Source organism: Pongo pygmaeus, chromosome 14, assembly GCF_028885625.2.
Source record: "Pongo pygmaeus isolate AG05252 chromosome 14, NHGRI_mPonPyg2-v2.0_pri, whole genome shotgun sequence".
In the NCBI taxonomy this organism is placed as follows: Eukaryota; Metazoa; Chordata; class Mammalia; order Primates; family Hominidae; genus Pongo; species Pongo pygmaeus.
This window is the reverse complement of record NC_072387.2, coordinates 114505286-114520905: the sequence shown is the minus strand read 5'-3', so window position 1 is coordinate 114520905 and position 15620 is coordinate 114505286.

Here is a 15620-nt window from a genome sequence, read left to right as displayed (position 1 = left end):
TCAAACCAGAAGTAGATCAATGAAGCTAGACTCTTGAAACTTACTAAGTTTATCTCTTTCTCTAGATTTGAATATATCCAGGGTAACTTCTATAGGCATCTCTGAAAAACTTTTTCAAAATAAGTAACAAAAGATAAGGAGGTGGGAGAGAAGGCTTGAAATGTTCATTTTCTGCAATCATTTGCTACACACTGACTTAGGAGATTACATTATAAAATTTCTATGTATACCATGTTAGTAATAACCAGAAAAAACTGTTGAATTGTTGGTTAAAATGTTCTTTAGTTTTTCTTTGCTTTTTAAGATAAATATTTTTCAAAATCTGATTGCCTTTCCCCCATCCTTATTTCCTTATTTGCAGTCTTAGTTGATCTGTTCTGGATATTTTTAGATCGTAAAAAAGTAGAGAGAGAAAAAAATTTAAAGTGCTCGGCAGGCAGAGAGCTCTCACAGCGCCATCTCACTTCATCCACTTCTTTACGTAATTTTTAAGTTAGGTTCCTGCTGCTTCCATAAGTGTTTCGACTTTAGAATCCCTGCCCACACAGATACACTATTGACAAGAAAATACAAGAAGAAGATGTCTTTTTAATGTATTTCATAATATGTGAATTCAGGGTAAACCCTGGAAAAAAAATAAAATGTGGACAGAAACAGTGTCCAGGAGGGAAGTGAGGAAATCTCTTTTTTTCCCCTAGTACTTTCTAAGTTTTCTTTCATTATCTATGCCAAAGATGTGAGGTATACCCTTGCTACATTTGGCAAATATGGACCTGTTGATTCTATCAGGCAAATACTAGGATAAAGTTTGGCTTCCTATGTTCTTGGGAAATTCCCTAACTTGTTTTCATTACTGTAATAATGAGATTATTTATTTACTTGAAAGGGGTGGGGCAGATATTATTCGATTTTCTTTAGAAGGCATTGTATAGTTATTACTCTAACAATTTCTTCACTGATTCCCAAAGTTAAACAAAAATCATGACAGGATAACTTTTTAATCATCTGACATTTAACATGTCTCTACTTCTTTCTACTACTCAATTCAAAGTAGAAACGTCTGCAAATTAAAAGGAGGGGGTCACTTAAACACACACACACACACACACACACACACACACACACACACACTAACACACACATGAACACCGAAGGGAATTTCCAATTTTCTAGCAATTTGTGTTCCACAATTCCACTATTTGGAACTTGGAATAATTTTAAGTATATAGTGGTGATCTAGTACAAGAATTTGGCTTCCCCTTCATAAATTAAAATAAATAATCAAAAAGGAACTTAATAAAACACAAACAAAACTGGCTCATGGTTCCCCAGGCTGTACAAGAAGCATGGTGGCTTCTGCTTCTGGGGAGGCCTCTGGGAGCTTCCAATCTTGGTGGAAAGCAGAGAAGGCGTGAGCCATTTCCTATGGTGGGAGCAGGAGTGAGAGAGAGAGCAGGGAGGTGCCACACACTTAAACAACCAGAACTCATGAGAACTCACTCACAAGGACAGTAGCAAGACGGGTGGTATTAAACCATTCAGGAGCAATTGCCCCCATGATCCAGTCCCTCCTCACCTGGCCCCACCTCCAACATTGGGAATTACGATTGAGCATGAGATTTGGGTGGGAACACAGATCCAGACCATATGAAACCACGCTTATTTATCATCTCGCAGTTCAGTGGGTCAGAAGTCTCAGAGGGCCCCGCCATCTCTGCTGCGGGCCTCGTGAGGCTGAACTCAAGGGGACAGCTGTGCTCTCCGCGAGCTCCGAGGGTTCTACCAAGTTCATTCTAGTTACCAGCAGAACCCAGTTCCTTAAAACACTAGGACTGAGGTCCCTGTTTCCTTTCTACTGCCAGCCAGGATCTGCCCTCAATTCCCAGAGACTTCCCTCACTCTCCATCCCATGGGGCTCTCAGGCCATGACAGCAGGTGGGTCCCTCACATCAACTGTCTCCCACACTTTGAATCTCTCTGACCTCTGCACGCAGCCTGAGCAAACTGTGCATTCCTCTATGGACTCATCTGATTGAGCTATGCTCACCCAGGTATTCTCCATATGTTGTAGTTAACTCATCTGGGACCTTAATCACATCTGCAAAATCCCATCACAGCAGCACCTAGATGAGTGTTTAATTGAATAAACACAGGACTAAAATCTTGGAAACTTCCTAGAATTTCGCCTACAACAGAAGGTTAGAGCTTCCTATGGGCAATAGTTACCTTACCTACTTCTCTTGTAATTGTCTCTCCCTGCGATTTTGCTTTAACTTCCTGTTTAAATAAAACATCATATTCTCTCTCTTCTAATCCTGAAAAAATATACATAATTTTGATGATATTTTTTAAAGTTGTTTTTGTTTTTGAAAAAAGGATATAAACAGCATCTGGAAAAAAATCAATAAAATGTCTTACAATAAAGCATGTCCTTAATATTTATTAGTACATGAATACAAATTTAAATTAATCTAGTTAGATTCTAGATTTTATTGCTCCAGTTCAATTTTCTCTAGGCTCAACTTTCAAATTCCCAGAGCTCTCATCTTTCTCTGAGCATCATCTAAATCTTGGTTAAGATAACAAGGGCTTAGAGAACACCTGCTCTCATCAAATTTTGCATTTTCTATTGCCCCTCCACAATAATGTCTGTGATTCAATGAACTACTAGCTATATTGCATCCCAAAGCTATGTCAAAATCTCAACGCTCATTGCTTTTCTAATATTTCCTCGTGGCTTTTTCAGAACTTTTTTTCCTGACGGGGCATTTGGAGGTGCCACTGCCTGACTCACCGAAGCAAGATGGCAGCTAGACACCTTTGACAGCCTCTTTCTCCTTCTCTTTCCTTTACTGGCCCTTCTTTTCTCTTGCTGAATCTGAGAAGTAGGATCAGAAGACAAGGCCAAGTTTATGCAGGGACAATGCTCCAACATTATCACAGAGATGGAAATCCACTGTGTTCAGGGGGAAGACTGGGCTGATTTTATTAGCCTTTTTGGCCAGTGGCCTTGTCCACTCCCACTTTTGAGGATGCTTTTTGACAGTTGCTTGTTAGTCTACGTGTTCATTTGAGACAGGTTCTAGCTCTGTTGCCCAGGCTGGAGTGCAGTGATGCCATCATAGCTGACTGCAGCCTGGAACTCCTGGCCTCAAGTCATCCTCCTTTCTCAGTCTCCCAAAGGGCTGGGATTACAGGCGGGAGTCATCGCACTCGGCTGACAGCTGCTTATTAATCATGGTTCTTGTATTGAATAACTTTTGTAGTTAATGGGTGAGGCATAGAAGGTAGGCTTGAGGACTCATAAATTGCCCCACCTACACCCCCCACCGAAAGCAACACAATCTCTCCTAATTCGATTGACACCCTGCACACACCCAGCTTGGCTTCAGGGAAGGAAAATGGGTTCCTGCCATACAATCTCCACGCAACAACTCCTGCCAAATGCAACACAGACCATAATGTCATTTATAATTTGAATTGTACCAGTTTAGACATTTAAAATATCTCACGTATTCATTGTTACATTCATCTTCATTTTTCTCCATTTCTATTTTTGACAATCCTCTAATTTCTTGTTCTCTTAAGTAAAAAGAAACAAAAAATAACAACAAAAGAAAGCTCTTCAAAAATACTTGGATTCCCGTATTTGTGCACGGTTTCAATAGGGAAGCTTTTTCTGAACTACTTGGACTAGAACAGAACAAAATATATGAGTTTGGGGGAAAAAGACCACAACAGGGGAGTGTGTGAGAGGCAGGTGCTGCTGGGAGGGGCCTCAAACAGCAGAAAAGCTTTGAAGCCCTATAGGGCACTGAGCTGCAAGGACTAAGTTTGAACAGTTGTGTGGGAAGTCTGGGGGTTACTAAGCTAGCTTTGTAATGTTACTGTTATTTCCCCTCTTTCCTTTTTTGACGATAGCATTCCTTTCTCAATTTTTGTTCTGTTATTTTAACACATCTAAAACGACATAAAGCAAACATAATACACAGGCACACACCTGCACTCACGTACACAAGCACACAAACTTCTGTGAGTTCCACAGAGGCCGACCCCTTTGCTTCAGTGAGGGCTGTGGAACTGGAATTTCATTCTCCGATGGACTTGTTCTGAAAAACAATTAAGTAAAGAGCTCCCACTGGTGGTGGAGGGAATTTTACTGTCCACATGAAATGCCTTTCCCTACCAGTCAGTGCTTGGAGACCGGATCTCCCAGTCACAGACGAGATGTGGGCTAATGTTGCTCTTTCGCCATGTGATGTAGCAAATAAAATGCCATTGTTCCCTAGGTGGCTGTGGGTATTAGTCACAGCTGACGCTAAGCAGGAGGTGCGTGGTGTGCTGCCAGGACTGTGTTATAAGTTACAAGTCTGGATGGGCTCCCGATGCACCATTTTCAAGTAGCTTCAATGCTTTTAAACTTTTAGGAATTCCAAAGCTACTGCTCCAACGCCTCAAGTTCCCTCACCTTAGAACAAAGATTGCTGCCTTTATTACCAGTCTTATGTTTAACCAGAGAAAGTACAGCTTTTCCAAGTTTAAGCTTCTCTAAACTGCTTTTGAGGAAGAAGAGAGATTCTCTGCATGTGTCCGAGATAATTGTCAAATACCAAATTTGAACACAGGTTCTGAGTCACCTGAAGAACCAGCCTGTGTCACTAAGACAAGCATAAATAGCTCCTCTGCTGTGGGACTCTTCACCTACCGCAGATGTTTCCATAAATATTTCAGCACATACCATTTTCATCACAATTACCAAGAATGTGTGTGTGTATGTTTTTTTTTTAATTTACAGTCTAAGTGAAAAATGTAATAGAAGAGAATAATGCTGGATTTATATAGGAGAAAAGTATAGGTTTTTCTCCTATTTGGTGTCTTAGATTAAGGTACTTTGATACCTCTGTCCAAACAGACATTATCGTGAACAAGAAAAGATGGGACTGGTAGAGACTCAAAGTAACAAGAACAGTTTCCAAGAAAGAAGCAAGGCTATTAAATATTAGGCTGTTGCAAAAGTAATTGCGGTTTTTGCCGTTTGAAAATAATGCCAAAAAACATAATTACTTTTGCAATAACCTAATAATTAGACCCAAGATAAAAATCCATATATACTCAACTTACTTTTAAATCCAGAGCTTATGTCTTTTTCTAATCAGACCTCAACATAGAACTTCGCTTAGATTTTCTTATGATCTGGGTTATGTAAACCTCCTGGGATTTATAAAACAACTGGATATCTTGAATCCTTCTCTTTAGGTCAGATCTTGTCAGCTTGTGATGCTACCTACAGTGAAATTTATTAAGTATACAACCTAATTTTGCTGTTATTTCTAGAGTCTATGAGTTATGACTACATAGCATAAGTAATGACTTAATTAAATTAATTTAAGGTATGGTGTTAAGATTAACTGCGCCAGCTCACAGTGGTCTGTAGTAATTGGAGATCTCATGTTGTACCTCTTTTTTATAATCACAATGTCAATCTCTTTAAATTACTTAGACCCAAAAAGGAAAATCAGGAAGACAGCAAGGACAATGAATGGCATGGTCAGGAGAGATCTGTTGAGAATAGTTAATTAGAAAATATAATGTTTAGTTTAGTTTTCAAAACATACTCTCAAGTACCGTGTAGTGTTTTTAAAGCACCAGTTGAGCTTGCTGCCCACCCCTCTTTTAAGTTTGACAATTTGTTCATTAATTAGTGCAAACATCATGTGATAAGTGGTCTGCACATGCCTGCTCCATGCACCCACACACAATTGACAAGGCTGCTCTTGAAAAGCTGCCACAATATTGCATACATGCCCTATCAGGAATCACAGGGACACAAGTGATTGTTGCTTATTCTTTGAAGTTTCACATATTCCCAGAAACATCAAGAAGAAGGCACAAGGCAACCCTGCAAAGGGTCCAGCACTTTTCCCCCAGGAGGCTGCTGCCAGTGGGTCAGCTGCAGCACAGCTGTCCACAAGGTCTCCCTCCTGCCAGGTGAAACACAGAACCCAAGCTGCAAATATGGGGAAGCATGTCCTGGTACAGGCTGGCTTTGCCAGAGTCAGTGCTCTCTTTCATCTACATGGTGGTGGGGCCATGGGGCATGACAGCGAATTCAACAAAACTGCTCATCATGAGGTATCATGAGAGCCAGAGTTATGGGGGGCCTGTTTAAAGATTGGAACATTTCCTAAAGAGTGAATATAAATTGGGGTACACATAGAGAGGCATGCACTCACACAGATTTGTGCATCATACATGATTTTAATAGTCCTACCCACATTATAGTTAGGAAGAAGCCATCTTTGTTTAGGAAAATGAATTTCCTGCCACTTAGAATTTGAAAAGGGTGATTCTAAACCTAAGGGCTTAAGGGAGACGACAGAGTTAGCAGTTGTAAACAGGACTGAGGGAATGCCAAAGGGAGAGGTGGGGAAAAAGGAGGAGGCAATCTTGGAGGAAACTTGAACTTACAGTCAAGTGGCCAGAAATAGTATCTCTGTAGAGATTAGCTGATCAGCTTTTGAGAACTTGCATAGGATACTGTATGCAACCAATTGATAATAGAGAAGGTATTCCATTTTTAAATAAATTTTAAAAGATTTACCTGTCCTTCTGTCTTTGAGCTGTAAACTTGAGTTCTGTGCTAGGGAAGGTGCAACAGAAGAAAACAGCTGAAGATAAACTTCGAGACAGACATGGCCTTGCATATATAAACATTTGGGAAGTTTTGTAATTTTTGAGCTGGGCAATGAGCTTTTTTCCAAGATTTGAGGTAGCGGGTGGTTTATTTCAAATGTATCTAAATCCATTGGACTTGGAAGTAATTGCTGGTAACTGGATAATTAAGGATTTGGTAATTTAGACACTGTAGATATTTCAAATTAAAACAGAATCAATTCATTATTATATTAACTATAAAAGGTCATCCCTACCTACCCCAAAACATGCAACACAACACACACACACACACACACACACACACACACACTCCTATACATTGACTTGATGGGAAATGGTTTGCTTTTCTCTCAGATGGGGAAAGATTCTATAAAACATATTCCTGTTTTACAAGGGAGATCAAACTGATTATTTTCCCTGTAAGTACTTTTTTATACATAATCAGACACATCAATAAAAATGAAAAGGTATTTAAGAAATTATGTGTCCCAACCTCCTCATTTCAAAGACGAGAAATCAAAAGCCCAGGGAACTCTACATAACACGTTGGCGCAGGTTTGAGAGTTTAACAGGCTTGTATAGTTAGGCACGTGGCCTGCTTTAAATTGATGTTGATGTATCATTTTGATGCTTTTAATTTTTGTGGGAAATGCAATAGCATTATCCAATATAAACTTACTTTTAACTGCAAATAAAATTTAACTAGTTTCTCGTAAATGTTCACCTTAAAAGTAGACTCTGTTTTTCACAGTAACATAGAGAATATACACTCAGATGCATACACCTAATCACACAACTACCCACCTATATTCCACCTCTTCTGTCCAACTGTAATAATCTCACTGAAGTAAGAAAGGAAGAAAAACTCACAAGAGATCTCAAAATTTCATGCTCTAGATGAATTGTGATGGATAAAATCTCAAGGACATACAATAAAATAACTGGGAAAATGTAGGCAAAGCTTTGTGAAAGTATCTCTAGAGTTGTTACAGAAAATAAAGTAAAAAGATTTCTCTTACTTACTCCCCATGGCAAAAGGCCCCTCCCTCCTGCTGCGCTTCTGTCCATGCTTCCATAATTTTCACAAGAGCCAGTCTTTCATAGTCTATGTCCATCACTTACAAACTTCCCATTCCAACTTCCTATTTTCAACAATATGTCACATTCTGTTTACTTTCTAAAACAAAACACCAAAACCAAAAAGACAAAACAAATGAAAACACTCTCTTTCTCTTTTTTACTAGTGCAACTTCAAATCAAGTCTTTTATCTTTAAACCTGAAATATCCCACTAGACTTCCAACTCTCACACCTATCTCTAGATTCTTTCTTCTGTTGTCTTATTCACTATTAATTCATGTGCTTCCTGCAATGTCTGAAACATAGTAGGGGAAAAATAACTATTTTCTTAACATATCATGTGATTTTGCACACAGTTGCCTGGCGAATTTACCAGAATTTCCCCATTAAAAGTGTAGTGCTTAAAAACCTTTCATTATTGCCCACAGTAGATATAGTATACTTTTTAAAAATCTTTAATTGTTACTGTCTCTTCTCTTGTCAATCTGGCCTCAGTGTACCTTTCTCCTCCTTCGTACGCATGCTCTCAAGCCTAGTTTCTGTAGATATCGTGGATGATGTCAGCTTTGTGCCTGAGGAATGCCCTCCCTCCCCTACCCAGCCTGGGTCTGGTCTTATTACCTCCATCAAAACAACCTGCTGTAATGATGTCTCAGCTCAGCTCACTGCAGCTGAACTCATTCTCTCTACACCCTTCTCCACAACTGGCTTCCTCGCCTCCATCTCCTTCCTCAAGGATGGTACCACTCCCTCTCAATCAAAAGACAAAGAGTGGGCTCATTTCATTTCTCCCTGTCTGCCCCAATCCAATCATTCAGTAATGCAGCTATGCTGTTTTGACTTCCTTAACTTCCACGTTTGACAAATTTTACATGAATTCTCCTCTCACTTCAGGGACTAGACTGCTGCCTGGAAGATCACTCTGCCCGTCAGCTTTGCTCACTCAGGGCCTTTTCCTCCACAGCCTGGCACTATGTGGAGCCCTGGGAAGTGACAGAAAGAAAAAGAATCATGGCTCTGCCCATCAAAACCATAAAAGCTTTCATCAAGGAAGACAACCAGGTGTACTAGTGAATGCTATTCAAGGTCTATCCAACAACAACCATCTAAGTTTTCTTCTGTCCTAACAGAGTCCTAATTTTTCTCAATCAATGCACCCTTAATGCCCATCATGTCATTTTCTACATCTAGGTGGAGCGTGGATATTCATCAATTTATATGTTGAATGTTTGCTTGAGTTTATAATACATTTGTAAATGACAATTTTTGTGTAGGCTATGATTACAATTTTAACACCTGGAGGCAAAGGTATTATGATATAATGAAAAAGAGGGAATTGGAAATGCCTCCTCTGCCTCAGGAGAATTTTTAGTTAGATTGCACACCCCAAAAGGTGTATAACTCACAAAAAGCTAACAGTGACTTATAAAAATTAGATAGATCTCATGTTTTTTTTTACCCTGAAATATTTTAGCAAGCAATTGTCAATATATTTTCTGCCAACTGGTTTCTTTCTTCTTTTTAAAAAAACTATTTGATAGAGAAAAGCTTTTTCACACATTTAGGAAAAAAATCTAAAAGATAGGAAAAATTATTCATTTTTGCTTACTCCAACATCCCCTGGAAAGATATGGCTAGGAATTAGGTGACAGCATTATTTTTAAAACACAAAAGAATAAGAGAACGAGAGATCTCAAATCAGAAGTTCAGATGCTGAATTTGGCAACCTGAGATAAGCAATTTAAATACAAGGAGAGTGACAATGTGCAGTCTATTCAAAAACTTGCCGATATAAACAAACAAAACATTTCTTCCTTAATCCTAAACAAGGTGCAGAGTTTGTATTTGACAAATATGCTATAAACTGATGGAGTTCATCAAATATTTAAGTCCTACCTAAGCCATTAAAAGTCAAGCAAACAAAATATTTGTCAGTCTTTCAGAACACAGAGGCATTTACGTATAAAATAGAATCTATTTCTTTTTTTTTTTTTTTTTTTTTTTTTTGAGATGGAGTCTCGCTCTGTCACCCAGGCTGGAGTGCAATGGTGCGATCTCGGCTCACTGCAACCTCCGCCCCCAGGTGCAAGTGATTCTCCTGCCTCAGCCTCCCGAGTAGTTGGGATTACAGGTACCGACCACCATGCCCAGCTAATTTTTGTATTTTTAGTAGAGATGGGGTTTCACCATGTTGGTCAGGCTGGTCTCAAACTCCTGACCTCAGGTGATCTGCCCGCCTCGGCCTCCCAAAGTGCTAGGATTACAGGCGTGATCCACCGCGCCCAGATGCTTTTGCAATTTTTAATACTAAGTTTGATCAGGGCATCAAAACACATAGGAGGCCTCCTTTTAGTTTACAAAGAAGAGACATTGTCATATGTGTCACCTAAAGCAGTGGTCCCCAACCCCTGGGCTGTGGACGAGTACCAGTCTATGGCCTGTTAGAAACTGGGGCACACAGCAGGAGGTGAGCAGTGGCAAGCGAACATGACTGCCTGAGCTCTGCCTCCTGCCAGATCAGCGGGCATTAGCTTCTCATAGGAGCAGGAATCCTACTGTGAACTGTGCAGGGGAGGAAGATAGGTTGTGGGCTCCTTATGAGAATGGAATGCCCGATGATATGAGGTGGAACAGTTTCATCTTGAAATCATCCCTTCCCACTCCTCTCACTGATGGAAAAACTGTCTTCCACGAAACTGGTCCCTGGTGCCAAAAATGTTGGGGACAACTGCCCTAAAGCACTGTGCTCAATGACTCTGTATATGTGTGTGACTGTGAGCCTGTGTGTGGGTATGTGTGTGAGCCTGTGTGTGAGCATATGAGTGTGAGCCTGTGTGTGTCTGTGAGCATGTGTGTCAGTGTGTAGGTGTAAGCCCATGTGCAAGCTTGTATGAACCTGTGTGTGTGAGCATGTGTGAGACTGTAAGTGTGAGCCTTTGTGTGAGTCTGTGAGCATGTGTGTGTGTGTGTGTGTAAGTATGGGTCTATGTGGCCGTGAGCATGTGTGTGAGTATGCAAGTGTAACCTCATGTGCAAGCCTGTGTGATCCTGTGTGTGAGCATGTGTGTGTGTAAGCCTGTGTGTGTGAGCCTGTGTGTGCATGTGTCTGTGAGCATGTGTGTGTGTCTGTGAGGATGTGTGTGAGCCCGTGTGTGTGTATGAGCATATGTGTGTGAGCATGTGTATGAGAGAGCATGTGTGTGGGTATGTGAGCTTGTGTGTTGTGTGTGTCTGAGCGTGTGTGTATAATTGTCGGCCTGTGTGTGAGCATGTGTGTGTGTGAGCTTGTATGTGGTGTGTGTGAGCATGTGTGTGTGTATAAATTGGAGCCTGTGTGTGTGAAATATGTGTCTGTGAGCCTGTGTGGAAGCCTGTGTGAGTATGTTAGCCTGTGTGTGGCCATGTGTGTGTGAGTGTGAGCCTGTGTGTGAGCATGTGTGTGTGTCCGTGTGTGGTGAGAGTTTTTAACAGTGTATAGGTGAGTATTTAAGAGATTGTTTTCTGAGGCCAGAGCTCAGTAACAACAGATGGTTGGTAACTGCTGAGACAGGAGACGCTAATAGACATGACCAAAGCAGAAATAAGCAGAGGATCAGCCCAGCTCGGCTATGGCTGTGAACACTACTCATCACTTTTACTGTATGGTGACCTCCCATTAGGAATGGTCAAAGAGTAGAATAAATTCCAATCTTTGTCCCATTTCTGTCACCTTCAGTGGCTTTCATGGGGTTGGTATCACTTACTCTGAGCTCTGGGTGGTGCCACAAGAGTTTTGGACGAGGTGACTGTTTTCAACACTGTTGGAATCCACTACTGTGCTCCCTTTTTATATGTCATCATTTAATTGGTGCTGTGTCAAATGCCAAGGAAGAGGTTGTACAGAGAACATAAGTGGAAATGTAGAGACCTGGGCTCTGGCCTCAGTCTGGATGTGCATTAACTGTGGGGCTTTGTCTCTTTTATGGAATCACAGCGTTTTAAACTAGTGGCATTTATGAGATGATTCTTTTTCTCTAACTTCAACATTTTTCAAATAAGTGATGGATACACATTGCTTGCTGTTGGATATTCAGAAAAAAAAAAAGAAGAGAAATGAATACCCAGGGAGGCTGAGTGACATAGCCCAGCTCGCCCATCTTGTATGCACTGGAACCTGGTTCTGTCTCCCCAAGTAGGTAGGTTGGAACAGAAGCAGGGCACTCACCTGGCTCTGGGTCCCTGTCCCTGGGAACCATGACTGTGAATAGCATAGCCACACCTATCAATTTACAGCAGTGTGTAATAGCCAAATGTAACAGAGTTTCTTTGAAAGCCCTCATCCAAGAGAGGCAGTTAGAAAAAGCAAAGCATGGTTTGAGGAATCAAGATGATGGCACAAACAGAAATTAAAACATCATAAAAATGTGAAGAGTCAATATTAGAAAGCTGCTGTATATTAGAAATAATAAGACGTGTCAGGCATCTTGCATAGTTATTATGAGATAAAATTAAGTCACACTTAGGAATACTTTTTGAAATTAAAAATGTATGCAAGTAAAAGCATGACTATTAATACTGAAAAATGCAAATTTTTAATTATAAAATATCTATGTAAAAATTGTACATTCCCTTAAATACTTACTTTAAATTGGTAAAATGCCTTTAAATACAGAATCACACTGCTATGGATGAAGTTCTTAAATTTTACATTACTTTGTCTTTTCCTTCCAGTTTGATGCCCTTAAAAGAAAGAAGCCCAGAAGAATCTCATAATACATGGGAGTCTATATTAGAAACTGCAAGGATAAAGAAAATTGGTTTTATATACAATGGCATTTTTCACATTATTTCTGTATTACACCAAGAAGATTTTATATCAGCATTTATTTAACATGCTATTCTCTATCTAAAATATTTGGATGTAAAAATGGGTTAATTAAAATATACTTCCAGTCACAGCTCTTTTACAAAAATGTGAAACAGAAGCAGCACTTGAGCAATAAAAACTACATTCTAAGAAAACATATTTGTAAAAGTACTAGCAGAAAAGAAAGAGATTGATGCCTATAGTGAAATAAGTATGGAAAAAATTATTCTTAATGAGATCATCATGCTCTTTGGCATACACATGCATGCTACTTATTAATTCTGAGGCCTATAATACAAGGCTTTTCTTTCTGTAATTTTTTTCTTTTTTAAGAGAGAATATTGAAGGTATATTGAACCCCTACTCCTGTTACCTGTGCCTTTGTCCTTCCTTAATGGTAAAAGTTGGCTAAGTATGGATTAACTGCTTGAAGAAAGTGGTAAACTTAAATCCAGCATTCCTATTACTGAGAGACCTTATATCAGTTAAGCATCTTCTTTCATGAATTACAAGAGGAAAATAAGTAGATAATATTCACAGTGATTTAGGATAGATTAGAAATTCCTCTTACTAGCTTATGGATAAATTCATGTGAAGAGCAAATCATTATATAACAAGGAGGTTTAGTCTTGTTATATAAGACTAAACCTTATATAAGAAGAGAAGATGTAAAGGCCAAATGAGTGGCTCTGTCACTGGTTGCAGCCATTAGTACTGCTGAGACCTCCCAGAGAGGAGGGCAGAGGGTTTCACACAGTCATTTCCCATCCCATGAGAAATGGCCTTGCTTCTCATAGTCTCCTCTTATTTTCCTTCAAAAAAAAAAAAAAAAAAAAGAAAAGAAAAGCAATGTGTAACATTATATAAGCTGTACATCTTCTTTCAGCATGCAAATGATTGCCACTATTTAAAAATATTATCTAATATTGCTCGAGTCTTAATCATATCACCTCAAATTACTGAGTAGGCATCACAAGTCAAATACCAGCCTATGCATGTTGCATAAACCATCTCAATTGTTCTGCATTAAAAACTTGAGCACTAGGCAATCTTATTATCATCTTTTTACAAATGAAGAAATTGAGGCTTAGAGAGATCCACTAGCTGTAGCCAACACAAAGCCAGGATTTTAAGCTAAGTTGTCTATAAGTGAAGCCCAGTCAACTAACCATTAGGTCCAATATTGAAATTTATTTTCAATCTTTCATTTCATGGTAAGCTGGTGTTAATGAGAAGACCACATACAGTACAATATTGTGATTTATACAGTCTTCATTTACAATTTCACTTAAATTCACAATGAATAAAAGTAATTTAAGTTTAATGTAAGAAAAAACTACAAAAGATGATATTTTCTCTAGGAAATTCTATAAAATGAGTAGTTTAAAAAACACCCATTTTAAGCAAGTACAATAATATTCTTTCAATAAATGGGTGATTCTTAAGTGGTTATGTCAGCTGATTTAAATAGTTTTATGGGAGGCCAAGGCAGGTGGATCACAAGGTCAGGAGTTCAAGACCAGCCTGGCCAAGACGGTGAAACCCTCTCTCTACCAAAAATACAAAAAACAATTAGCTGGGTGTGGTGGTGGGCACCTGTAATCCCAGCTACTCGGGAGGCTGAGGCAGAGAATTGCTTGAACATGGGAGGCGGAGCTTGCAGTGAGCCGAGATCGCGCCACTTCCCTCCAGCTTGGGCGACAGAGTGAGACTCCATCTCAAAAAAAAAAAAATAGTTTTATAATAAGGTCAAGTCTCCAATACCTGGAATCTGATTACATCTACTAAAGTATAAGCTGTAAATTATACTAGGCAATTGTATATAAAGGTACAGCTTGTATACAACACAAGGCTTTCGCACTTCTAGGCTGAACTCTACCTGTTACTATGGTCTCCAAGTCTTATGACCAAAGGTCTAAATTCATCCCAAAAAGGTACCTTTGTTTTTTTGCAGGAGTTCTGGGTTGGCTAGTACTATCCTGAAGTCACAAACAGGCAAAGCTGCCTGAGTTGCAAAGTGTACAGATGGTTGGTGATAATATTCAAGAAGGCTCTCTAATCAGCTATTTAGTGGGCCAGTTTCACGAGTATTATCAGCACAAATAAATGACTAGGTCACTAAAATTAGAGAGAAAAAATTCAAACTGAAGCAAATGCATTTATAAAATTAGATTCAGAAACTAATTTGAACAAAATATTTTCTCAATATGTTCAGTCTTAACCAACCATAAAGCTGCACTGTAGAAGTAACCTCAGAATCCAGTGCCTGAACAAAATTGGGCTTTAGTGATGTATTGTCCAAGGTTCCTTGTTAGTTTCATTTTCCAGTAACTTTTGTTCAAAAAATTCTGTTTTACGATATTGAATACTTTTAAACACTACTTGGAAGCAGAGTGTTAGAAAAGCGGGCACTACTTATTACATATATCTTTCTACTTACAACATTGAGATTGCACTCCTGCAGACAACATGATTCTGTATCTAGAAAATCCCATAGTCTCAGCCCAAAAGCTCTTTCAGGTGATAAACAACATCAGCAAAGTTTCAGGAAACAAAATCAATGTACAAAAATCACTAGCATTCCTATACACCAACAAAAGCCAAGCTGAGAGTGAAATCAGAAAGACAATCTCATTTACAATTGCCACAAAAACAATAAAATACCTAGGAGTACGGGTAAGCAGGGAGGTAAAAGATCTCAACAATGAGAGATACAAAATACTGCTCAAAGAAATCAGAGAAGACACAAACCAATGGAAAAACATCCCAAGCTCATGGACAGGAAGAATGAATATCATTAAAATGGCCATACTGGCCAAAGCAATTTACAGATTCAATGCTATTCCTATCAAACTACCAATTATATTCCTCATAGAACCAGAAAACAAAAAAAAACTATTTTAAAATTCATGTGGAACCAAACAAGATCCTGAATTGTCAAGGTAATCCTAAGCAAAAAGAACAAAGCTGGAGATGTCATGTCATCTGTCTTCAAACTATGGCTACAAGTAACCAAAACA